Source organism: Dendrobates tinctorius, unplaced genomic scaffold (assembly GCF_039654945.1).
Source record: "Dendrobates tinctorius isolate UK_male_01 unplaced genomic scaffold, ASM3965494v1 ptg000017l, whole genome shotgun sequence".
NCBI classification, from domain to species: domain Eukaryota; kingdom Metazoa; phylum Chordata; class Amphibia; order Anura; family Dendrobatidae; genus Dendrobates; species Dendrobates tinctorius.
In genome coordinates this window covers 12925309-12952604 of record NW_027361685.1, presented here as the reverse complement: position 1 = coordinate 12952604, position 27296 = coordinate 12925309, and the positions used below count along the sequence as shown (strand labels likewise).

General features: G+C 46.4%; 1 protein-coding gene and 1 pseudogene across 1 annotated transcript in view; both read right to left on the bottom strand.

Moving 5' to 3' along the window:
• LOC141082292 (uncharacterized) overlaps window positions 1–27296 on the bottom strand; it is a 987535-nt gene that overhangs the window by 452245 nt on the left and 507994 nt on the right. The window lies entirely within an intron of this gene.
• The window catches only part of LOC141082349 (uncharacterized), a 48707-nt pseudogene continuing 22698 nt past the window's right edge, over window positions 1288–27296 (bottom strand).

The following is a 27296-nucleotide window of genomic DNA, read 5'->3' as shown; positions in this document are numbered from 1 at the left end:
TTATTACAGTTTTTTGTGTTCTAAAGTTGTATTCCAATAAATAGATATTATGTTCTTTCTAAATATCTTGATTATTGGATCATAGAAATGATTAAATGTCTGATTGTCTGATGTTCACATTGTACTACAATAAATTTTTCACTTAAATATAAGCAATATATGTGGGAGTCGGAGTCATGGAGTCAGTGTAAGGGAAATTGAGGAGTTGGAGTCGCAGGTTTGGTTTACCGACTCCACAGCCCTGTAAGCAGGTTTAAATATGTTCCTTGTAACAATTCAATGCAACGTTTATAACTTGTAATATGCAACTTCATTACAAAATCAATAAAAATGATGCTTCAAAAAAAAAAAAAAAGATACAATGCTGTATGGCTTCACAATGCCAAAAGTAAAAAAAAGTTTTTAAAAATATAAAAAAAATATAAAAGTTCAAATCACCCCCCTTTCGCCCCTTTTAAAATAAAACAATAAAAAAAATCAAACATACACATATTTGTTATAGCCATGTTCAGAATCGCCCGATCTATCACTATAAAAAAGAATTAACCCGATCGCTAAATGGTGCAATTAGAAAAAATGTCAAAACGCCAGAATTACTTCTTTCATTAAAATGCAATAAAGGATGACAAAAAAAATCGTAGCTGCACCAAAATGGTATCCATTAAAAATGTCAGCTCAGCCCGCAAAAAATAAGCCCTCACCCAAACTGAGATCATGAAAAAATGGAGACACGACGGGTATCGGAAAATGGTGCAATTCTTTTATACTTTACCTAATAAAGAGGAGTTATTTTTACTGATACAGTGGGTACGGAAAGTATTCAGACCCCTTTATATTTTTCACTGTTTGTTTCATTGCAGCCGATTGGTAAATTCAAATTCATACTATCTATTCCTGACACTGGAGGGGCTTATAAACTTACGAAGTATATAGTTTGAGGTCTGGGATCTGCCAATATATGGCTAGTTTTCTGACTGTTTCGGATAATACATGATTTTAGGGTTTTTTTCCTTTTGTCTCGTTCGAATATAGGTCAATATTAAATAGTCTCCTGATGAGTCGACTTTGGTGAGGACGATAAAACCCGTAGAAATGAGAGGCTTGGAGAATGAGTGTGTATATGTCACCTCACCCGATATACTGAGATGTGGGGTATGTTTTTTCTATTAGTCATCTTCTGACTAAGCTTCAGGGGGTGAATTATGGGTATAGTTTTACATTTGGAATTAATAAAGTTTAGTTTTATCCTTTTGTCAGCAAACATGAGGAATGACAAGAGACAACCCATTTAAGAAAATTCAATTTTGGGTAAAACTATTCCAACACTATGAACATAAAAAAGGCTTCTCCCCTATGTGACATCTCTGATGTTTATTAACAGCTGATTTCCAAGTAAAATATTTCCCATATTAAGAAAATGAAAAAGGTTTCTCCTCTGTGTGACTGCTCTGATGGTGATCAAGAAGTGCTTTCTAGTTAAAACATTTCCCACATTAACATGTAAAAGGCTTCTCCTCTGTGTGAGTTCTCTGGTGCTTAACACAATTTGATGTCTTGCTAAAACATTTCCCACATTCTGAACATGAAAAAGGTTTCTCCCCTGTGTGAGTTCTCTGGTGCTTAATGCAATCTGTTTTATTGTTAAAACATTTCCCACATTCTGAACAGGAAAAAGGCTTGTCCTCTGTGTGAGATCTCTGGTGGTTAACAAAATGTGATTTCCATGTAAAACATTTCCCACATTCTGAACAGGAAAAAGGCTTCTCCCCTGTGTGAGATCTCTGGTGGTTAACAAAATGTGATTTCCATGTAAAATACTTCCCACATTCTGAACAGGAAAATGGCTTCTTTGCTTTAGGAGCAGTTTGATTTTTAATGTCTCTTTGGTGACATTGATTTTCCTTAGTAGTCAGTAATGAATCAGAAGATGGGACCTGTTTCAAAGGATCAGATGACAGATCTTTGCTGTGAATGGATGATGGTATATCTGGTGTAATGGCAATCACTTCAGTTGTATCTTGTAGAATCTCAAGATCATCAGATTTAAAAGTTGAAGATGTCAGCTGTCCCTCTGATCTCCTGGTACAGTCATCTGCTAAGACAAAAAAACAATTTTTTTTTATAAAATATCCTTGAGCTTTATATTTTTGAATGTCTCTATTTAAACTGTCCATAAAAATGGCAAGCTATGTAAAAAAACTTTAATTATTTACCAAGACAATGACAGTTCACAGTCTAATAGAAAACCTTGTTGGATGAACCAGTAGTGTGTGGTGTTCAACTGTTTGTTCATTCTGCCTCCCAAATATCAAATAAAAAGAAACCAATCAATGTTATGTAGATGAAAATAATACCTATTCTCATCTCACAAAAAACAAGTCCCCACTCAGGTCCATCATCTGTCAATGGAAATACAAAGGTTCCCACACTATTAGTGGCTCAAAGGCTGTTGAAAAGCAACAGAGTTTCTATAAACCAATCCAGCAAAATCCGCTCTCACTTCGGAGTCTTGCAGTGTGCGCAAACAACATTTAGGATCCCTGTATTTAGCAATATTATAGTGAGAAGAATCCACTTAATTTGCGGTGTCTCCTGGAGCACAATCTGGGCACTATGTGCTGGGTAATAAAATGGCAAATGTGTAATTTTCACTCTCCAACATCCACTGCGTGTTAATTTCCGGAAAGTGGCTGTGGAGTCAAAATATTCACTCCTCCTAAGGATTATAACCCTCAGTGAAATAATAACATGGAATCACTTTATGGGGATTTCTACTATTATGGTTTTCTGTCATTTAGTTATATTAGGGCTTCTGCATATGGTGTGTCCAATCTCATCTGGGATCTGTTCCTGCTGTCCAGCTGGAGTAATCTGCTCCCTACTTCAGCCAATTGGAAAGTACCACACCCTACTAAAGCGCAAAGCACATGGCCGGAATCTGCCAAATACAGCGTTGTTCTCCTCTGGTTCAGTCCTCTGTGCTCAGCTTGCGCATTTGCTTCCTGTTGTGACCGTGGCCCGTTTACTGACTACTCTTGTGTCTTCTGATTCTGTATTCTGTCCTTCTGGTTCTGACCCAGCTACCTGACTATTCTTCTTGCCATCGAACACCACAGACTAGCAGGTAACATCATGGTCCAAGCCTAGGGGTCCCAGTGTAAGTCCAGATCCATGTAATGGTGTTAGATGAGCAAGGCAATCCTTGGGATATGGAAAGCAGAGAATGTTCATGGTGGACATCTTTTGAGCTGCCAGGTGACCATGAACAGTGCTCCCAATACATTCAAAGAAAAAAAAGGGGGGTTTCCAGCTTCCAAATGTACAAAAAGTTTATTAAAGGCATAAGAACAGAGATGAACGGACATGCCCCATAATGGCGGAAAGCAGAGCAACGCGTTTCAAACAATATGTTCTTTTTGCGCTTGAAAAAGAACATTGTTTGAAAGGCGTTGCTCTGCTTTCTGCCATTATGGGGCATGTCCGTTCATCTCTGTTCTTATGCCTTTAATACATTTTTTGTACATTTGGAAGCTGGAAACCCCCCTTTTTTTCTTTGGATGTATCTCACGTTTGGCTTGACTGAAATCCGAGCTTCCATGCACCACTATTAGCCGGGACAGGTGAGCTGGTTACTGTTTTTTCATTATACTCCCAATACATTGTGTCTGCAAACTATTCCAGCTAGATCTGCATTCAAATAGCTAAATGGCGCTCCTTCCCTTCTGAACACTGCCATGTGCCCAGACAGTAGTGTACAACCGTATGTAGGGTATAGTGCGAAGCTGGAAAATAATTTGTAAGATCCATTTGTTTTCTATTATCCTTTGTGAAGAATTCCAAACTTACCACCACATAAAGTGACACACATCAGATAATAATAATGGGGCCTGATTAGGAACTACTGAAATGATCAAACTCCACAGTCTCCATCAGTAATAAATGAGTAACTAGTGGTGAAACCTCTCTGGGGTAATTAGAGTATGGGGCTCGGAGACTTCACAATCTATACTAGCCTAAGCTTCAATGTTTTCTGTCAGATAAGTTTCAAGAAGAAATATTAGGCATTTAAAGAGAACTGTGTATTAGGCCGGTTTCACACGTCCTGATATTTCCGGTACCGTTTTTTCTGATCCATGTGCATAATACTTGTGGCACATGTGTGACAACCCTGTGCAGCATCAGTACCACATGGACGTCCGGCAGGGAAGAAGCGCTACAGTAAGTGCTGTTCCCCTGCGGCGGGTGCTGAAAACGCTCTCATCATTCTCCCCTGATCTGCCGGCAGGGAGAATGATGAGCGTTATATTAAAGTCAGAATGATGACAGCAGGTGGGGGCTTTTGGGACTATTACTCCCATCAACCTACACCTGCTGCTAAGAACAGTGACAGCAGGAGCGGATGATTGGAGTATTCCTCACCCGTCGTCTGCACTATAACTAAATAAATGAATGAAAAAAAGGGCGTGGGTTCCCCTTATTTTCTATAACCTGTCTGGCAAAACTCACAACTGGGGGCTGCAACCCTCAGCTGTCAACTTCTGCAAGGCTGGTTATCAAGAACAGAGGGGTCCTCACACTGTTTTTTTAATATTTAAATAAATAATTTAAAAAAAAAGAGTGGAGTCCCCCATTTTTGAAAACCAGCCATGCTACAGCTGACAACTGGGGGGCTGGTATTCTCAGGCTTGTAAGGGGCCATGGATACTGACCCCCCCCAGCCTAAAAATAGCAGCCCACAGCTGCCCAGAAAAGGCACATCTATTAGATGCGCCAATTCTGGGCGCTTTGCCCGGCTCTTACCACTTAGGTGTTAGTTGAGTATAACTGTGTTTGTTATTTTTGAAAAAGGAAAACTGTTTTGTTTTATTTCTAATAAAATACTTTATTCTGACTGTGTGTTTATTTACCATGTAACTATGGGGTTAGTAATGAATAGACACCTTTCCATTACTAAGCCATGGGCTTGATGTCACCTGACAATACAAAGGTGACATCAACCCTACAAATATGAACTCCACGTGCCACCACTACAGGGCAAGTGAGAAGAGCCGGGCAAAGCATCGAAATTGGAGCATCTAATAGATGTGACTTTTCTGGGCAGCTGCGGGCTGGTTATTGTTTAATCTGTAGTTGTAGTTTTCAGTTAATGAGATTCTCATGCTCTGGGGCGGGGCTGTGGGTTGCGTTGTGGGCGGGGCCTTATGTGGTGCTCTGCGTACATATTAATCTGTATTTGCTTATGACATTGATCCTTCAGTGACCTGCCCCCTATTTTACATAAAAAAATTACATACAGAAAAATGTCACCGGCGATGGCGGTGCCTGCGCAGTACCATCTATAAGTAAGAGATAGAGGCTACTGGACAGGCGCCGTCAGTGTCATGTGTAATTTTTTTCTAAGCCTCACAATAGCCACAATATTATAGGCATTATCAACAATAATATCAATACTATTATATGCATTATGTAAAAATGGGGGCAGGTCAGTGAGGGATCAGCGACCTGTCATAAGCCAATACAGATGAATATGTAATCAGCGCACCACATAAAGCCCCGCCCATGGGCCACCACAGCCCCGCCCCAGAGCACGAGAATCTTATTAACTGAAAACTACAAATACAGATTAAACAACAACCACAAGACGGATTTCATCACCAGGTATCATTGTAATCAGTATAACGGCGGCGACCTGATAGTGTCTGTAGGTTACTGAGCACAATCCTGCTGACAGGATCCCTTTTATATTTAGATCTTAGGCATTTGGAAGAGGCAATGGAGAGATTTTTTTCCAAGACTATCAAGAAGTTATAGACTCACATTAGGCAGGAAGGCCGATCCCACCACAATCAAACTATCATACAGAAGGAACAGGTTAAAAAAAAAGACAGAATAAAAAAATATGCTACATCCCCAACAACAACGTATGTATGAGGAGAGAACACTAAACTGGAGTTGCACTCATTTATAGTGGACCATTGGAGCCACTATGAGTCCTGACCAGAAGATTAGAGAAAGTATTAGTGCCTCCATTTCAGGAGACATTGTGCAGTAATCTGAATTTCTTAGGTTGGAAAACATAATGTAATTTATGACGTGGAGTGAATCCATGAAACCAGGGCTGGAGCCATGCCAACACATCTCCTGCAGGCGTGAATAAATGTATATTACAGCCATCAGCCACGCACAGCTTAGAGATATATCATGGCACAGGTGGAATGTTTGTCCTGTAGATTATCACAATCCTCCTTGAAGTTAGTTAGAATCATAGAATCGTAGAGTTGGAAGGGATCTCCTGGGCCATCTGGTCCAACCCCCTGCTTAAAGCAGGATTCGCTAAATTATCCCAGTCAGATGTCTGTCCAGCCTCTGTTAGAAGACTTCCACTGAAGGAGAACTCACCACTTCTCGTGGCAGCCTGTTCCACTCATTGATCACTCTGTCAAAAAGTTTTTTCTAATATCTAATCTGTGTCTCCTCCCATTCAGTTTCATCCCATTGCTTCTAGTCTTTCCTTGTGCAAATGAGAATAAAGATGATCCTTCTACAATGTGACAGCCCTTCAGATATTTGTAGACAGCTATTAAGTCTCCTCTCAGTCTTCTCTTTTGCAAACTAAACATTCCCAAATCCTGCAACGTTTCCTCATAAGACAGGGTTTGCAGACCGGTCACCATTCTGGTCGCTCTTTTCTGAACTTGCTCCAGTTTGTTGATGTCTTTTTTAAAATGTGGTGCCCAAAACTGGACACAATATTCCAGATGAGGTCTGACCAAAGAGGAGTAGAGGACAATAATGACTTTACGTGATCTAGACTGTATGCTTCTGTTAATACATCCTAGATTTGCATTTGCCTTTTTTGCTGCTGCATCACATTGTTGACTCATATTCAGTCTGTGATCTATTAGTATACCCAAGTCTTTTTCACATGTGCTGTTGCTTAGCCCTAATCCTCCCATTCTGTATATGCTTTTTTCATTTTTATTGCCCAGATGTAGTACTTTGCATTTTTCCCTGTTAAAAACCATTCTGTTAGTTGCTGCCCACTGCTCCAGTTTATTTATATCTTTTTGAATCCTCGCTCTCTCTTCTCTGGTATTAGCTATCCCTCCTAGCTTTGTGTCATCAGCAAATTTAATCAGTTTACCCTCAATTCATTCATCTAAATCGTTGATAAAGATGTTGAACAATACAGGGCCCAGGACAGAGCCCTATGGTACCCCACTTGAGACATTCTTCCAACTGGATGTGCAGCCATTTACGACCACTCTTTGGGTCCGATCACTAAGCCAGTTGTGAATCCACCTAACAGTTTCCTTGTCCATTCCATACTTAGTCATTTTTTCAATAAGGATTGTATGAGATACTTTGTCAAATGCTTTGCTGAAGTCAAGATATACTATATCTACAGCATTTCCTTGATCCACCCAATCAGTGATTCCGTCATAGAAGGAAATTAAGTTAGTCTGACATGACTTATTAGTTACAAACCCATGCTGACTCTGTTTAATCACTTCATTCTTATCCAGGTACTGACATACATGTTGTTTAATAATTTGTTCAAAGATCTTTCCTGGTATAGAAGTCAGACTCACCGGCCTATAGTTGCCTGGGTCCACCTTCTTCCCCTTTTTGAAGATATGAACAACATTTGCTCTTCTCCAGTCTTCTGGGACTTCTCCTGTTCTCCAAGAATTTTCAAAGATTATGGAGAGGGGTTCAAAAATTTCTTCTGCTATCTCCTTCAGTACTCTGGGGTGTAATTCATCTGGACCTGGAGACTTGAATTCATTTAGGTTAGCTAAGTGTTTCCTCACTATCTTTCTGTTTATAGATATCCTGGATTCTTCTATTCCCTTAATAGGACAGTGAAGAACAGTTGATGTTACATTTCCTTTCTGAGAGAAAACAGATGCAAAATAGGAATTTAAAAGTTCGGCCTTCTCATCATCCTGTCTTACCATTTCATCATTTTCATCCTGTAAAAATCCTATAGCATCTTTGACTTTTCTTTTACTTTTGACATATCCCCAAAATCAAAAAAATCACACAAGCGCTTACCAGCAAAAAAGAAAACTGTGTCCTCAGCTGCTGAGGTCAAATAGGTGTCAGTATCAGCCCAAACTACATAAGATAGCAAAAATAAACAGATTGACCTGCACAATAGGACTAAAGAAAATAAGCAATGATAAAAACCAAATAGAAAAACACCCGCTCTAAAACATACATGGATAAACTAATGGCATGTACAACATATATAACAGATCACTCACCAATAGAAGGCAGACCATTAGATGTGATGCAAATTGGTGGCTGTGACTGCTGCTTTTTGATAGAGGTGAGAAAATGCACGGCACAGGTCTTACTCCATAGAGTTAAGTGAGCTGTGCTCCTTAACAATGCAAATGACAGCTTGTGAAAGCTGGAGGGAGTGAGAGCTACTAACAATAAACCAAAGCCAGATAAACTCCAAGGCAGTGAGGCTGTAATGAAACCCAGCATCAGATCCTGATGAAGAAGGCAGCTTTGGCCTTTGAAACGCGTTGGTTAGCATTTTGATCCTTGTGCTGCCCTGTACGGGCTGTGACGTCACACGCTCAGTTACTTTCGGGCGGCTGTTTCCAAGCAGGTATCCAGGGATGCTATTGGCCGAAGCTTCCCTGCTTTCACCTTGCATTTCTAATCTCTCGCCCTCCCCCCACTTTGTGTCAGCCACAGTTCGCTCCCTGTGCTGGGTTTCATTACAGCTTCACTGCCTTGGAGTTTATCTGGCTTTGGTTTATTGTTAGTAGCTCTCACTCCCTCCAGCTTTCACAAGCTGTCATTCGCATTTGCATTGTTAAGGAGTACAGCTCACTTAACTCTATGGAGTAAAGGCCCTGTCACACTAAGCGAGATCGCTAGCGAGATCGCTGCTGAGTCACTAGAACTGTGACGTTATAGCGATCTTACCAGCGATCGCTGTGTGTGACAGTGACCAGCGACCAGCCCCCTGCTGGGTATCGCTGATCGTGCCTGAAATGTCTGGACATTTCTTCGGTCGCTCATGTCCCGCTGATTCGCTTGTATCGTCACGTTGACACCTAGCCTAACGACCTCGTTAGCGACTCAGAAGCAAGACAAGGTGGGGATTAGCGTTCCCGACATCGTTACAAAGGTCGCTATGACACGCTAGATCGTTGCTCCGCTGTTGGGTAGATTGGACTGTCTGACATCTCAATAGCGACCACATAGCGATGTGGCAACGATCCCTGTCGTGTCGTATCGCTGACGGGATCGTTATAGCGTCGCTAGTTATGACGGTACCTTAAGACCTCTGCCGTGCATTTTCTCACCTCTATCAAAAAGCAGCAGTCACAGCCACCAATGTGCATCACATCTATTGGTCTGCCTTCTATTGGTGAGTGATCTGTTATATATATTGTACATGCCATTAGTTTATCCATGTATGTTTTAGAGCGGGTGTTTTTCTATTTGTTTTTTATCATTGCTTATTTTCTTTAGTCCTATAGCGCAGGTCAATCTGTTTATTTTTGATATCCCCAAAATCCTTTATTATTGCTTTTGACATCTCTTGCAAGCCTCAATTCATTGTCAGCTTTAGATAATCTGATTTGTGCCCTGCAGGTTCTGCAGACAGCATTATATTCTTCTTTAGATATGCCTCCCTCTTTCCATTTTATAAACATTTTTTTCTTCCTTTTTAGCATGTGCTTAAGTTCTGTGTTCATCCATCCTGGTTTCCTTAAATGCTTCCTATTCTTCCCTCTTTTCGGAATTGTTAACAATTGTGCTTTGAGAAATTCATTTTTCAAGATTTCCCATCCTTCCTGGACATTTTTGTCTTTAAGGATATCCAGCCCTTGGATCCCTCCAATTCTCTTTCTGAATCCCTTAAAATCTACCTTTCTGAAATCTAACCTTGACGTCTGAGTCTTCACAGGTCTTCCTCCTCTAGTTATCCAAAATTCTAAAATAGCAATAGTTGGTTTTAAAAGAAATTGAAATTTCAGGCTAAAGGGAAACTCACACTTGCCATATTTTTTGGACCATAAGACACACCTAGGTTTTAGAGGAGGAAATTAGGAAAAACAAATTGAAGCAGAAAATGTGGTCAATTCTGTACTTAATATCCCCTATCCTGGTATATATGGTCCCTTCACCCCCATCCTGATACAAATGTCCCCCTCATCCCTACCCTGGTATGCATGGCAACCTCATCCCTATCCTGGCATGCATGGATCCCTCATCCCTATCTTGGTATGCATGGCCCCATCACTATCCTGGTATGCATGGCCCCATCCCCATCCTCGTATGATTGGCCCCCATCCTGGCATGCATGGCCCCATCATCCCTATCCTGGTATGCAGGGCCCCATCTTGTCCTGGTATGCATGGCCCCATCTCATCCTGGTATGCAGGGCCCCATCTCGTCCTAGTATGCATTCCACCTCATATCTATCCTGGTATGCCTGGCCCCCATCTTGTCCTAGTATGCATGGCCCCATCATCCCTATCCTGGTATATAGGGCCCCATCTCGTCCTAGTATGCATGGTCCCATCTCTATCCTGGTATGCAGGGCCCCATCTTGTCCTAGTATGCATGGTCCCATCCCTATCCTGGTATGCAGGATCCCCTATCTCATCCTAGTATGCATGGTACCATCATCCCTATCCTGGTAAGCATGGCCCCATCCTTATCCTAGTATGCATGGTCCCATGTTGTCCTGGTATGCATGGCCCTGTAGGAGGAAGGAACGGAACAATGAAGGCAAGTGTCTCTGGGCCGTAACCATTGGGTATGCCACTGGTGTGGCAGGGGGACGGAGAACCTGACCGGGACAGACCTGTGACCTCTGTTTCAAAGGTCGAGTCTGATATAAAAAGTGGGGTGCGCCGGAACCTGGGGCTTCTGGCGGGAAGACAGGAGGTGCAGCAGAGGAAGGTTTGCTCCCTCCCTGCGGGTAACACTACTGATGACAGACTGCGCTTGAGTGCGCACCCCCCCCACCATCCAGCAACAGCACCAGTGACTGCTTACCGCTGCCGGACACCGACCCTACGCAACCGCAGGCAGGAAGGGCTGACCGTACTCTGCAACGCTTGACAGCAAACAGTGTAGAGTGCATGGCTCCCGTCGGAGACTTTGACTTTACATCCACGGCTATGGCCTTAATACCAGAACCCTCCGCCTCATCCGCTGAAACAACAGCCACCGATACCCGGACATAGAGCAGCCCACCAAAAGGTCCCGGACTCTTCTTCACCGCTAAGAGACAGTGCCTCCGGTACATCCAGGATCGCTTCCTCAAAGTAATGTGCCATCTGCGGGGCCATCGTGGAATCTTCCAACCACCTCCCTTCGGATGACAGAGTCTGATAAGTTGAACCCTACGTTTTTTCCTTTCCCGCCGTTAGCAATTCTTTTTTTGTTGTTATCATTGTTGACAGCTCAAGTCAAGCTGTCACTGCATAATATTGAACTTCCACATATTTGTCTGCGCAATACTTCTGTGCATCTTGTATATATTAACTCACTGCATGGAGAAAGCGTTATCTTTTTCTCTGGTTATAAAAAGACACCCGTTAACACTTGCTCTGCCCCCTGCTAGTCACTGCATCCAACGCACCTGCTAGTAACCTACAATTGGTGTAGTTGGCAGGATGCAGTCTATCAGCATGGTGGTGGCAGACCAAGGAGTTGGGGACAGCCCAAGGTCTAGCATATCATTGGTGGCCATACTGAATAATCTGCCAAAGTACACCGGTAGTAACACCATGCTGTGGAGCTGGACCAAGCGGATACGGGCCATGATGAGAATGCACCCGATGACCCCTGCTTTAGAGGCTGAGGTGGCCATTATGACCTTAGATGGGGAAGCCCGAAACTCGGTAATGTTACGGACCCCTAGGTAACACGATACCTTCGGCAAGGTTCTGCAGCTCCTAGAGGAGACTCATGGGGACCCGACTGATGTAGAGGAACTGAGGACTCACCTATTCAGCCGTATGCAGAGGGAAGGTGAAACAGTGACCCAACATATGAATGCTCTGCAAGAACTTAATACCGCCACTGTTAGAAAGAACAGTGTGGGAGTGGGCCCCATAGACGTAACTTTGCGAGACCTCTTAGTGACTGGACTGCGTGATACCCTGACGAAGCAGGCCTTGTGGGAGCGCGTACGGGTGAATCTTCGCCAGACGTTTTCCAAAATAGGGAGTGAGGCGTGCACACGGGAGCAGGAGCAGGGGTGGCAGTCCCAGTGGGGAAGGCTCAGTGCACTAAAACATCTGTGAGTGCAGTGGCCAAGCCCCAATGGGTTGAAGAGATGAGAAAAGAACTGCAGGACATAAAAGGAGAGTTGGCGGAAGTTAAGAAAAAGGCTGAAGCTGCTGTGACTCGCTCTGGGGCAGAGCCCTGCCATGATTCCAGAATGTACCAACAACAGCGACCCCTCACCTGTTATGAATATGGGGAAACAGGACAAATGTCCAAGGCGAGGAAGAAACCAACCTCGCCGCCCGTTAAACTAGAGGGCTCTGAGCCGGGGGGACTCCGCTTGGAGCCAGAACAGATACGGGGGAGTAGTGGAAGTCCCACAAATTTAGTGTCTACGTGCCCGTTGATCTGGGAAGAATTCGAGGGGCGTGCTGTGCAATGTTTGGTGGATACAGGGTCCCAAGTGACTACCATGCCTGAGGCCTATTTCCGGCAACACTTCCCTGAAGCTATGAGACCTGAATGAGGAACCGTGATAAAATTGATGGTTGCCAATCAGTTGCCAATCCCGGTTGCAGGGGTAGCTTGGATGCAGGTTTCTCTCTGTGGCAAAGACCTAGGACGGAGGGGTGTGGTGCTGACTCAAGGGGAGGAGAGCCATGAACATACAGTCACGTTAGGGATGAATGTGCTAAAAGAGTTCGGAAGTCTCCTTTTCAATGAGCCCTCCCAAAAAATCCTGAAGCAATGGAGCTCCCACACCCCCCTCAGAGGAAAATCATCCAACAGCTGGTGCGGGTAGCCCAAGCCCAGAAGTCGTGCCGAGAGGGAGAAGTGCTGGGGAAAGTGATTGCACCCTCGTCAGCGAAGCTCGTGTTACTACCCAGACAAACATTAATCTCTCTGCCTGTCCGGGGTCGCATTCCCTTGGAAGGGGTGGAGATACAGATCGAGCCTTCTTTCTCGGAGCAGTTACCCTCGGGATTCTTGTTAGCCTGCTCTTTGGCTACAGTAAAAGGCGGGGCTGTTCCCGTTCGGTGTGTAAACCTAGAAGATCGAGATATCACCTTGTGGCCCCGAAGTGAAGTGGCCAAGGTAATGGGTTTGCCTAAAGACATTCTGCCCTCCCAGATACTGCAACTGGAAGCTTGTTGGGGGGACTCCTGGACAGTGACAGTGATTTCAACCATGGCTACAGAGCCGGAACCTACCCTAGAGGGGCAAGTAATCCTGGAGCAGATGCGGGCCGAGCTCTCAGAGCTCACTCCGTCTCAGGTGCAGCAAGTAAAAAACTTCTTGGGACGATATAGAGAGGTGTTTGCCCGTCATGAGGATGATTTCGGTTGTACCATGGCCATTACTCACGAAATTCCAACTGGAGACTCCGCACCCATTGGGGAACGTTACCAGCAAATTCCTCCACAACTGTATCAGGAGGTGAAGACGATGTTGGGACAGATGTTGCAAAAGGTTGTCAACCGAGAGAGTCAAAGCTCATGGGCAGCTCCAATCTTTCTGGTGAGGAAAAAGGACAGCACTCTGCATTTCTGCGTGGATTATCGGAAGCTTAATGCCTGTACCATAAGGGATTCGTATCCGCTTCCCTGCATTAAAGAGTCCCTGTCTGCTCTAGGAAGAGCAAAGTAATTCTCCACGCTCGACCTGGCCAGCGGATACTGGCAGGTGCCTATGTCAGATCAGGATCGGGCGAAGACAGCTTTCATACTACCCATGGGGTTATTTCAGTTCAATCGGATGCCCTTCGGCTTGGCCAATGCCCCCGGGACTTTCCAACGGCTGATGAAGAGATGCCTGGGCGACCTGAACTTTGAAGCCACCTTGATCTACCTGGACGACATCATTGTGTATGCGGCTTCATTTGAAGAACATCTATGACGCAGAGAGCAGATACTCAGTCGTCTCCAGAAACACGGATTAAAAGTAAAGCCGCAGAAATGCCATCTATTTCGTACCCAGATTGAGTACTTGGGGCATGTAGTCTCAGCAGAAGGCGTGAGGCCATCACGGGAAAAGATCGCAGTCATACAGGACTGGCCTACTCCAGAAATGGTGAAGGATGTTCATGCATTCTTTGGCTTGACAGAATACTACCGTCGATTTGTGAAGAACTTTGCCCACCGAGCCCAGCCACTGCTGGATTTATTGAAAGGGGCGCTGTCCAGTGCAAAGAGTTGGAAGATCCACTGGCAAGAACCGCAAGAGAAGACTTTCAAGATCTCAAGAAGGCATTAACCAAGGCCCCTGTCTTGGCTTACGCGGATTTTACTCAACCGTTTATTCTCCACACTGACGGGAGTTTGCACGGACAGGGAGCTGTGTCTCAGGCGCAGGGCGGAAGAGAGAGGGTGATCGCATACGCTAGTCGGTCCCTTCACGATTCTGAACATAATCCTGACAACTACAGCTCCTTTAAGTTGGAGCTGCTCGCGTTGGTGTGGGCTATGATGGAGAGGTTTGCGGAATATTTGTCTAAGTCATAGTACGCATGGACTTCAACCCGTTGGCACATCTAGAAAATGCCAAATTATGGGCATGAGAACAGTGATGGGTGGCCAGAATGGCCAATTTAGGTATAAAATCGCCTACAAGAGAGGAGTGGAGAACAGCCATGCCGACTTTCTTTCCAGGATCCGCCATGCTGCCCTCGGACTGAGCAGAGATGAGGAGTTGGAAAATGAAGAGATTCCATGTTTCATGGAGCCCGCCAAGACTGTAGTGGCGACGCAGGAACAGCTGTGAGCAAAGACAACGGAAGGCATTTTGGGTCAATCTAGGGATGAATGGGTTCAGTTACAGCAGAAAAATACGGAGCTCACCCTACTGCGACGGTGTGTAACTCAAGGAAGATTTCCCAGTATGGCCCAGAGGGGCGCTCTGTCCCCCGGAACCCTCTGGATCCTTCGCCAGTGGGAGTGCCCGCAGATGAAGAACGGGCTATTTGTCATGATCTGCTGTTTGTGTGATCAGGTAGTTCAGAGGTTAATCTGGACAGCCTCACTCAGACTCTGGGAGGCTTTTTATAGCCTCATTGTGGGCTCACTCCTTGTCGCTTATACTCAGACCCTTGGCTGAGTGTGTGACCCTAGTGTGCTTTGTGACTGTGATACTTTGTGCTTGCTTGGTTTTGATCCGGTTCTGTCCCTGTTACGAGTTCTGCCTGTTCCTTTTGTACTGCTCTGATATTCCCGTGTATGACTCTTTTGCTTTGGACCTGACTATTTTCTGACTGCCCCCTTGTACTGCGTTGCCATCTCTGTGCATGATTCATTGCTTACGTTTTGACTATTCTCTGCTTGTCCCCCTGGTACCACGCCGCCCCCTCTGTGAATGACCCTCCGTTTGTCTCATCTGAGTTTCCCTAGCCTGTACTCCAGGATTCCTGTTATAGAACTCTATTGCCATCTCCAGCAGCAGGACGCTAAGCCACGCCCCCTGTGGTCACATGATCGTAGGTCCTGGTGCTGCTAAACTACTTTCAGTGTCGCAGGTCCTGGTGTCAGAATTTTCCCTGCAGTATCGGACCCCGGGTCCCCCCGTAGTCTGGGTGAGTTATCCTGTTCAGCCGCAGCAGTCCGCCGGCGCTGACAGGATCCTGATACTATTATATCGGAAGATACAGCTCCAGACGGAGCTGGCTGCCACATGGCAAGCAGTAACACCTGAAACCCTACTTCCTGAAATTGCCCGTGAAGCACATGAAGGAGGAACACATTTTGGCCCAGAGAAAACTTTCCGGTGGTTACAATGATTCATCTACCACCCTCGACTGCAGACAGAGGTTGAGAAGGCCTGCAGGAAATGCCGGCAGTGTGAACTGGCGAAGCCGCCTGAGCAAAGGGCTCCCGTCCAAACCATAGCGACATCCGCCCCCTGGAACTCCTGATGATAGATTATCACACCATTGGCCCAGTTCACCAGGGTGACCACTTCACACAGTTTGCCGTGGTGACTCCCACTCGTGACCAAACCGCAGAGTCCGCCGCTTACTCCATCTGTAAGAATTTTATTCAGATCTACGGCTGTCACAAACGGATTCATTCGGATCGAGGTGTCTGCTTCTTGGGGAAGGTAATGGAGCAGTTGCATCACCTGTATGGCATCGACATGTCTCAGACCACTCCGTACCACCCGCAGCTTGTGAGAGATTCAATCGGACTCTGATTCAAATGCTTCAAACCCTAGAGGAAGACCGAAAAGCCCGTTGGCCTGAATATGTCTCCGAACTGGTTTGGGTGTACAATAATTGTGTACATCGAGTTACTGGCTACACCCTGCTGTTCAGTCGTGAAGGAAAAGAGATCACCGAGCTGGAACTGAATCCTGAAGAAAAATATCCAGCCCAGGAGAGGGGGTCTCTTCTTGGTCCTAGATCACCGGCATTGTTTACAGACACTGCATCGGCTGGTGCAAACAAGAGCTAGAACACTCAGTCAGGCCCCTTGCCAGGCAGCTGAGCTTCAAGTAGGAGATCGAGTACTGGTGAGAGAGAAACGTCCTCAAAACAAACTGGAACACCGTTGGGAGAAGGAACCTTATCGGAAGTGACGAGTCAGTTCTGAGGGAACTGTTTACGAAATCCAGAGACCCTGTTTACGAAGTCTAGAGACCCAATTTGACCAGAGGAGATTCCCGAGGCCCTGGAGCCGACTCCAGCAGTTCTAGAAGAAAAAGAGGAAGAGAACGTCCTCACACCAAGCGACGGCCCTCCAGAAGAGTACATCTCTGGATCCCCCATCATACAGCCAGATTCCACCTCTCCAGAGAGCTCCACTACTCTTCCCAGCTTACGACGCTCCGAATGGTCAACAGCTGGCAAACCCCCCTGAACGTTATGAGCAAGACCAATTCGTATGGCAGAAGCGAATCCAGAGAAGGTAAAAGTTTTCTAACGCTCTCCGCAAATCTTCACCCGTAGAATGGCGAGCAAAAAGAGTGGGGGGATGTAGGAGGAAGGACCGGAACAATAAAGGCAACAGTGTCTCTGGGCCGGTACCATTGGGATTGCCACTAGTGTTGAAGGGGGACAGAGAACCTGAGCGGGACAGACCTGTGACCTTTGCTGCAAAGGGCGGGTCTGATATAAAAAGGGGGGTGCGCGGGAACCTGGGGTCTCTAGCCGGAAGACAGGAGGTGCAGGGAAGGTTTGCTCCCTACCTGTGGGTAACACTACTGACGGCAGACTGCGCTTGAGTGCGCACCCCCAACATCCATCAACAGCACCAGTGACCGCTTACTGCTGCTGGACGTTGACCCTACGCGACCACAGGCAGGAAGCGCTGAACGTACTGTGCAACGCTTGACAGCTGACAGTGCACGGCTCCCGTCGGAGACTTTGACTTTACAGCCGCGGCTGCTGCCTTGATACCGGAACTCTCCGCCTCATCCGTTGAAACAACAGCCACCGGTACCCAGACCTACAGCAGCCCACCAAAAAGTCCCAGACTCTTCTTCACCGCTAAAAGACAGTGCCTCCGGTACATCCAGGACCGCTTCCTCAATGTGACACGCTGTCTGCGGCGCCATCGTGGGATCTTCCAACCACCTCCTTCCAGATGAGTCTGATAAGTTGAACCCTACGTATTTGTCCACGCAATACTTCTGTGCATCTTGTATATATTAACTCCCTGCGTGGAGAAAGCCTTGTTATCTTTTTCTTTGGTTATAAAAAGACACCCGTTAACACTTGCTCTGCCTCCTGCTCGTCACTGCATCCAACGCACCTGCTGGTAACCTACAGCCCCATCTCGTCCTGGTATGCAGGGCCCCATATTATAAGTGGCCCCCACCCCCATTCCTATCCTGGTATGCATGGCCCCATCAGAAAACATTAAAAAAACAAACCATTACACTTACCTACCCCGCGCTCCCTCGCAGCGTCCTGCTCCAGTGCCAGCAAATGCTTTATGCTTGTAAGCAGCGCTGAGAACAGTGAGTATTCATGAATATTTCTCTTAAGTAGCGGCACACGTGACCGCCAGTAGCAGCAGGAAGCTGGCGGCTGACACTGAAGAACAATGAATACTCACTTCCCTTTGAGTGCACAGTCCTGGCATCTGTGCTCTGCTTATGAGCAGCGCGTGACGTCCCTGCCATGCGCTGCTTACAAGCATATAGCAGTTGCTGGCACCGGAGCAGGATGCTGCGAGGGAGCGCGGGGGTAGGTAAGTGTAATGATTTGTTTTTTTAATGTTTTCTGATGGGGCCATGCATACCAGGATGGGGATGGGGGTGTGGGCCAATTATAAGGATGGGGCCATGCATACCAAGACCGGGGTTGGGGGGTAATCAGATCAAGATACTATTATTAAAGAGCAATTAATATTCATTGCCCTTAAAGCCCATTGGCGTGGAATGCAGTGAATATTCATTTCTCTTTAGCAGCGGGAACAGGAGTTAGCCACAGCCACCTGCTCTAGCTTCCTGTGATCCGCTGCTCCGCCGATACCATTCCCCCGCCTCGCCACCACAGCCAGAGCCGGTACATCCGGATAATAAGACACACCTCCCATTTTCTTCAAGCATCTTATAGTCCGAAAATTACGGTAGTTTCATTGAAACGTGAGGATAAAGGGAAATTAGTTATTATACAGAAATTCACACTTGGCCTCACTGCAAATTTAATGTTGTCGCTGATAAAAGCAAAGTTTGACTAGAAAGACTGGACCTGGTCTTGAAGGGACCATGAGACATTCAGCAGCACAGAAGGGAGAGAAGATTCATCCGATAAGATCTCAGGGATCTAGGAAGCCAACAGCATAATTACCCTCCGCTTTCTCTTACGGGCCCATCATGATATTTTTCTTCAAGTGATTTTGTATCTTGTCAGCACATTCTACGTACGCTGTCATTTGACTTCCAGGGAGTAGGTGGATCTACCAGGTTGTAAGTTCTATAGAAAAGGGCTTTCAATACCCAAAGTCATTTGAACAGTTTTGGGTGGAGGAAAATGTTGTGGTCTAGAGGCAAAATGGTGATCATGGTAATACGGCCGGCCTACACCACCGATATAGTAGCCACAGCAGGTGACTGAGAGGAATCTGCGACTAATCTGCATTCAGTGGTTACTACTCACCTGGGTAGTCATATGTAGGAATCTCCTCTTTACACCACTCATCACCCCTCACATATGTCTCTGTAGTATTAATATGGGTCAGATCTTCACCCTGAAACAAATATTGTAAGAGTCACAGACAGATGGAGAAGTCCCATCTATGATCAGCTCTAATCCTGCCATCCCCACAGTTCTCATTACACAAGTATAAAACATATAATACTGGGGGATAAAACAAGACTGAGCACAAGACCTTCACAGTCGTCTACACATCATAGGTGTCAAGGTATGCCTAGGTTACTTTAGGCAAAAACCCCGGGACCCCTGCGATGTCCCTCAGACTAGGGGAACCCTGTCTGTCCCTCTACCCAGGGTTTACACTGAAGGTGTGCCTGCCTGAGCCTCCACCCTGTCCCTGTCTCCTGTCCAGCCCTAAGCTGAACCCACCTCCCTCCACCCAGTGAGGGGACCAGACACCAGACCCCACAAATACGTATGGACAGGGGTAAAAGAAACACCACACAGTTAATACACAAGGGAATACAATAATGTGCAAGGGCAACCATATATATATATATATAACAGATTGGAGAAAGAACCACTGAGGGATATACTGCACCAGATATCAGACGCTCCAACACCACCACTGCTGACTGGTATTGCTAGCACTAGGCAAAAGCTATAGTCGGCGACGCCCATAGTCAGGACGAACTATTTAAAGACCAAGGGCGTGGCCCAGCCCTCAGCCAGCATGACAACCTGGTTAACCCTATCCCGACTGGAACAGAATACCCAACAGGGTATTACCGCTGTCTGCCGGACACCCTGGTGTGAACAGTGTCCGACATGACAGTACCCCGCCTTCTACGAGGGACCTCCGGAACCTCACCATGTCGAGGACCTGGCTTGTCCGGATGGCGACGATGGAACATAGTAACCAGTCGATCAGCATGAATGTCAGAGGCCGGCACCCATGTCCTCTCCTCAGGACCATAGCCACGCCAGTGGACCAGGTACTGTAGAGTGCGACGCACAACCCTAGAGTCCACCACTTTGGACACCTCAAATTCCAACGCGCCATCCACCAAGACGGGAGGTGGTGGCCCGGGGGAACCATCCACCAAACCCACGACCTTCTTTAGCAATGCTTTGTGAAATACATTATGAATCTTATACACAGCCGGCAACTCCAAACGAAATGCCACGGGGTTGATCACTGCGGAGATTCTAAATGGGCCAATGAACCTGGGACCCAACTTAAGTGACGGTATCTTGAGCTTAATGTTCCTAGTAGATAACCACACCCAATCACCCACACACAGGTCCGGACCTGGCACACGTCTGCAGTCAGCCACCCGTTTGTACCTGGAACCCACCTTCAACAAGCGCTGCTTGACTCTCCTCCAAACAGACCACAATTGAGCTCCCAACTGGTCCTCCTCAGGGACGCCAACTGAGCACCCCTGACGCAAGGTGCAAAATTGAGGATGTTGACCATACACACAAAAAAAAGGAGATTCCCCAGACGATTCCTGGCAATGGTTGTTTATTGCGAATTCTGCCAGAGGAAGAAACGCTGACCACTCTTCCTGATTGTCGGAAATAAAGCAGTGCAAGTATTGCTCCAGGTTTTGGTTCATCCGCTCAGTCTGTCCATTCGACTGAGGGTGGAAAGCCGATGAATGAGATAATTTGATTCCAAGGCGAGAACAAAAAGCTCTCCAAAACTTTGCCACGAACTGCGTACCTCGATCAGACACAATGTCAGACGGGACACCATGAAGTCTGACCACCTCGCGAATTAATATCTGAGCAAGAGTCTTAGCATTGGGCAAAGACGGTAAAGCAACGAAATGTGACATTTTGGAGAACCTATCAACAATTACCAAAATGACCGAGTTCCCTGCCGAGGCGGGCAAGTCAGTAATAAAATCCATGGAAATCTCAGTCCATGGCTTACTGGGCACCCCGAGAGGCTGCAAGTTACCAGCGGGACGGGAACGAGGAGTCTTGGCCCGTGCGCACGTGGTACAGGCAGCCACATATGAGGCCACATCCTGACGGATTTTAGGCCACCAAAAACGACGCGATACCAGTTCCAGAGTGCTCTTAACCCCTGGATGACCTGCCAGTACAGTGTCGTGATGTTCGCCCAACACTCTAGAGCGTAGATGTAGCGGCACAAAAGATTTATTAGCAGGCAACCCCGGCGGTACCACCTCCTGAGCCTCCGCAATCTCTGCCTCAATCTCTGTCGTGATGGCAGATACCACCACACCCTTTTGGAGAATAGGCACCGGCTCTTCACATAACTCTCCACCAGGAAAACACCTGGATAAAGCGTCTGCCTTAACATTCTTCGACCCAGGTCGATAGGTAACAATGAAGTTGAACCGGGTGAAGAATAATGCCCAGCGAGCCTGTCTGGAGGACAGGCGCTTAGCAGATTCTAAATAAAGCAAATTCTTATGGTCGGTTATCACAGTAATCTGATGAACAGCCCCCTCCAAGAAGTGTCGCCACTCCTCAAATGCCAATTTGATGGCCAATAGTTCCCTGTTGCCAATATCATAATTACGCTCCGCAGGCGACAGCTTCTTGGAGAAGAAGGCACACGGATGCAACTTGGCCCAAGATGGGCCCTGAGACAGTACAGCCCCCACTCCAACCTCCGACGCATCCACCTCCACGACAAATGGTAAGGAGACATCGGGCTGCACCAGAATGGGCGCTGAGGCAAAACTATTCTTGAGGAATTCAAACGCCTGTACCGCAGGCTCAGACCAGTCAGAAAAGTCGGTACCCTTCTTAGTCATGTCAGTTAGTGGTTTGGCAATCATAGAGAAGTTCTTAATAAATTTCCTATAGTAATTGGAGAAGCCAAGAAATCGCTGAAGCGCCTTAAGATTATCAGGCCGATCCCAATGTAGTACCGCCTGCACCTTTGCGGTGTCCATCTTAAAACCTGAGGCGGAGATTATATAACCCAAGAACGGTAGCTCCTGTATGAAAAACACACATTTTTCAAGCTTGACATAGAGCCTGTTCTCTCTGAGCAACTGCAGAACCTGTCTAACATGCTCTATATGTGTATCATGGTCGCGAGAGAAAATGAGGATGTCGTCAAGATAAATTATAACGAACCTCCCCAACAACTGAGAGAAGACATCATTAATGAAGTGTTGAAAGACCGCCGGTGCCATAGTCAACCCAAACGGCATTACCAAACTCTCAAAGTGACCCTCAGGGGTATTGAATGCTGTCTTCCACTCATCCCCCTGACGGACTCTTATAAGATTGTACGCCCCCCTGAGGTCCAGTTTGGAGAACCACCTGGCACCAACCACTTGGTTGAATAAATCGGGTATAAGTGGCATAGGGTAAGGATCACGGACCGTAATCTGGTTGAGTTCTCTGAAATCCAGACACGGGCGTAAACCGCCATCCTTCTTTTTAACAAAGAAGAAGCCAGCAGCCAGAGGAGAAGAGGAAGGTCTAATATGACCCTTGCTCAGGCTATCCGCAATGTATTCCTTGAGAGCTAGCCTCTCGGGACCTGAGATATTAAACATTCTAGCTTTAGGTAATTTGGCCCCTGGTTTCAACCTAATAGCACAGTCATAGGGGCGATGCGGTGGTAGTTCCGAACAACCCTTCTCAGAAAATACATCCGCATAATCCAGCAACGGCTCCGGGATATTGGGGGTCAAAGCGGAAATACATGTAGCCAGGCACCTCTCCTGACACTCCCTGCTCCAATGAATTATGTCCTGGGTCTTCCAATCAATAACAGGATTATGCATTGACAACCATGGAAAGCCCAGAACCATCTGAGCCGGTAAGTTATTAAGCACCTTACAAGTTACCCGCTCTGAGTGTAATACTCCGATGTGGAGTTGTATATCCAACACACACTCTGTGATCTCCCCTTGAGACAACGGGGAAGCATTGATGGTAACCACCCGGATGGGGTTCGGTAATTTCTCCACCGGAAATCCTGCTGTATGCGCGAACCTCTCATCAATGAGATTGGCAGCTGAGCCACTATCAATAAATACTGTAATAGAGAGCATTTGCCCCCCCAAGTACCACCCTAGCAGGGAGCATACACTGGGAAACCATGACGGAGGATACACAAAGGCTCAGACTAGACTCCTCCAAACCCTCTGAGCCTATCAGTTTTCCGCCGGCGCGCCCTTCTTAGGTACCAGAAGGCAAGCGTTAATAAAATGTCCTCCTTTGCCACAAAAAAACAGAGCCCCTGCCTTCTGCGCCAAGGACGTTTAGGCTTGTTACTCGGTGACTGTGCTATACCAGCGATCTGCATGGGTTCCACGGATTCACCCGCGGCAACCTCACCAACCACTCCCCCACCTCCCGGAGGCAACGAAACCAGCGCCCCCTGACGGAGACGTCGGTCTATGCGTACTACAAGTGCCATCGCAGCCTCCAGAGAGGCGGGAGTCTCGTACATTAGGAGAGTCTGTTTAACCCTTCCAGAAACCCCATGCAAAAATTGACTTCTAAGCGCAGGGTCATTCCACTGCGTGTCCACCGCCCAGCGCCGGAATTCCGTGCAGTAATCCTCAGCTGGTCGATCACCCTGTAGCAGTGAGCGTATCTTAGACTCTGCTAAGTTTAATCTATCCGGATCGTCATAGATCAAACCCAGAGCAGAAAAAAAAAAATCTACAGATTCAAATGCCGGTGAGTCAGAAGGGAGTGAAAAGGCCCAGGCCTGTGGGTCACCACTCAGCAAAGAAATCACCAAGCCCACGCATTGAGCCTCATTACCTGAGGAATGTGGACGCATACGGAAATACAATTTGCATGATTCACGAAACACCGTGAACTTACCACGATCACCAGCAAATCGTTCAGGAAGGGGAAACTTGGGCTCAGCTGCCCTGGCTGCAGCCTCAGCAGGTACTGCAGGAGCTGACAGGCCTTGTTGCTGGACCGCCCCCCTGAGTTCAGTGACCTGTATGGACAGAGCCTCCAGCTGCTTGGTTAGGGAAAGTATAGGATCCATAGTAAGTAACCCCTATATTCCCTATCTATACCTTTTTTTTTTTTTTCTCTCACTTTATTATTTGGGCCGACTATAATGTCAAGGTATGCCTAGGTTACTTTAGGCAAAAACCCCGGGACCCCAGCGATGTCCCTCAGACTAGGGGAACCCTGTCTGTCCCTCTACCCAGGGTTTACACTGAAGGTGTGCCTGCCTGAGCCTCCACCCTGTCCCTGTCTCCTGTCCAGCCCTAAGCTGAACCCACCTCCCTCCACCCAGTGAGGGGACCAGACACCAGACCCCACAAATACGTATGGACAGGGGTAAAAGAAACACCACACAGTTAATACACAAGGGAATACAATAATGTGCAAGGGCAACCAAATATATATATAACAGATTGGAGAAAGAGCCACTGAGGGATATAATGCACCAGATATCAGACGCTCCAACACCACCACTGCTGACCGGTATTGCTAGCACTAGGCTAAAGCTATAGTCGGCGACGCCCATAGTCAGGACGAACTATTTAAAGACCAAGGGCGTGGCCCAGCCCTCAGCCAGCATGACAACCTGGTTAACCCTATCCCGACTGGAACAGAATACCCAACAGGGTATTACCGCTGTCTGCCGGACACCCTGGTGTGAACAGTGTCCGACATGCCAATAGGGGAGATCTCCTGACACCTTCTCTCCATCTACCTGATGATCCTGAGGAGCTCTTCTTGTTTACAGTCCTGTGGAAGAAGAGGACGGGGACATCTCTCTGGTGTTGTCCTCTTACTGGATAGATCTGGAGGAAACACATACAGGGACTGAATTCATTCTCTACATACAGATAATTATAGGCCGTGTGTATTTAGTCCTGTCTATTACCTGGTGATGTGTGGGGCTGGGGAACCTCCATTATGACGTTCTTGTACAGATCTCTGTGTCCTTCTAAATACTCCCACTCCTCCATGGAGAAATAGACAGCGACATCCTGACACCTTATAGGAACCTGACACATACAATGATACCGTCATCCCCCGATCCCTTCATAGTGTTACTGTATAATGTCCCAGCATTCCCAGCAGTGTCACCTCTCCAGTCAGCAGCTCAATCATCTTGTAGATGAGTTCTAGGATCTTCTGGTCATTGATGTCCTCAGGGATCAGGGGGTGAGGTGGAGGCCCCGTGATTGGGCTCAGGGGTCTTCCACATCCTTCAGACACAGGGTCCTGACAGCGATCACTAGAGGTCTTCTTCACCACTGTGTAATCCTGGTTATGGAGAGACACATTAATAAATCTCACTACAGACATTTCCAGAGTCCTCACCTCTCCAGTTCTGTCCATCCGTTATTCCCATAGATAAGAATGATGTAATGTGACGTCATCAGAATCTCTCACCTCTCCAGTGAGACGGAAGAGGATCTCTAGGGTGAGGTGTAACATCCTCTCCGCCATCTTGTCTCTGTCCATATCCATCCTTGATGGGTAAATCAGGAAAATTCTCTTCTGTAGAAGATCTTCACTGAGAGGATCCGATATTGTAGAGACCTGAATGAGAAGAAGATGATCCGATGTAACATCATAAGAATCCTGTGTAATAATACAATTACTGGAGATAATAAGGGAAACATATGAGGAGATTTATTATCTTACAGGGTTTAGTTTTCTTCCCTGACATCTACTAATAAAACCTATATATTTAGGCCACAGACAACAAGCAGTTTCCTCCTCGGAGTCGGCAGCTGAACACGTTCCTCATAGACTCATCTTCCATAACGCTAATTCTCGTCTCATTACCGACACTGGAATCGGCATTAGCAATACTGCAGGAGAGATTCATTACACGCGACATGAGAAATAACTCCTTCATGATGAGGACGACATCTTCATCGTCTACTGCGGCTCTAGAGACAGATTTGGCCAGAGTCGGTCACTGCCTCCATCCCCACCGGCCGTCTATATGAAGGTTTCCCGTCTTCCCCGCACTGTAATCTTCTCTCACGTTAGATCTCAGCTCTGAGTCACACACAGAAGTTTGAGGCTTTTAGAAAAGATTTTTTGTTTCTACAAACACAACGGACAGAAATGATCTGATCCCAAAGTCTCCATGTACAGTGATTTATGGGGATTATTTCTGGCCTTAGACTTTCCCATATTACAAGATGGATGTGAAGACTTTTCTGCCCAATGATGATATAACTATTCTCGGAGTGACGCCTTTATCACCAGATAATAGTATGTTTGCAGCTTGCAGAGCACAGCGGCTCCTTCTTCAGGCAGCTGTAACAATCCAGTCTCTCTCTCAGCACTGACAGCTTCTATGGCTGCTCTGAAGATAAAACTATTTTTTGTGGTAAAATGTAATTATTTTTTCCTCATCGCCCAATGGTATAAAATTCTGGGAGAAAGATGAGTAATTGAGAAGTGGGGGGTGTAACATGGCGCCTCTTATTGGGGGCTCTGATAATGTGACATGGCCCCTAACACCTAGTGATGGGTAAAATGCGTTTTTTTGGTGAGCCAGCTCTTTTGGATCGGCACACCAAAAAGAGCCGGCTCTTTTGGCTCCGAAAACGGCTCTTCATTTCCTATTACCTTTGGCTTTAAATTTGAAGCCAAATTCTGGTATGTGTTAACCCATGATTGTATACCTTTTAGTAAAAATCTACACATGTGCCAATTTATGACATAAAACAGAATAGTTTCCAGAATAACCAGATTTTATATTTGCTGTAAAAACTTTAACAAACGCAAAATGAACATGCAAAATAGCAACAAGATCCTAATTATCAGTGCCACATTTTAAAGCTACCTTCACACTTCGCAAGTTCGCTGTGGGCTGTCTGCTGCAAACAGTCTGCAGCAAAACTGCAGTGTCACATGTCGCATCTGCATCCAGGCGGATTTAGATAAGGAATTTGTGCCGTTGTGGGTCGGGCGGTGACAGCACGGAGCTGTGCGATCGGTCCCCGGAGGCCAATCACGGAGTTCTGTGCGCATGTCA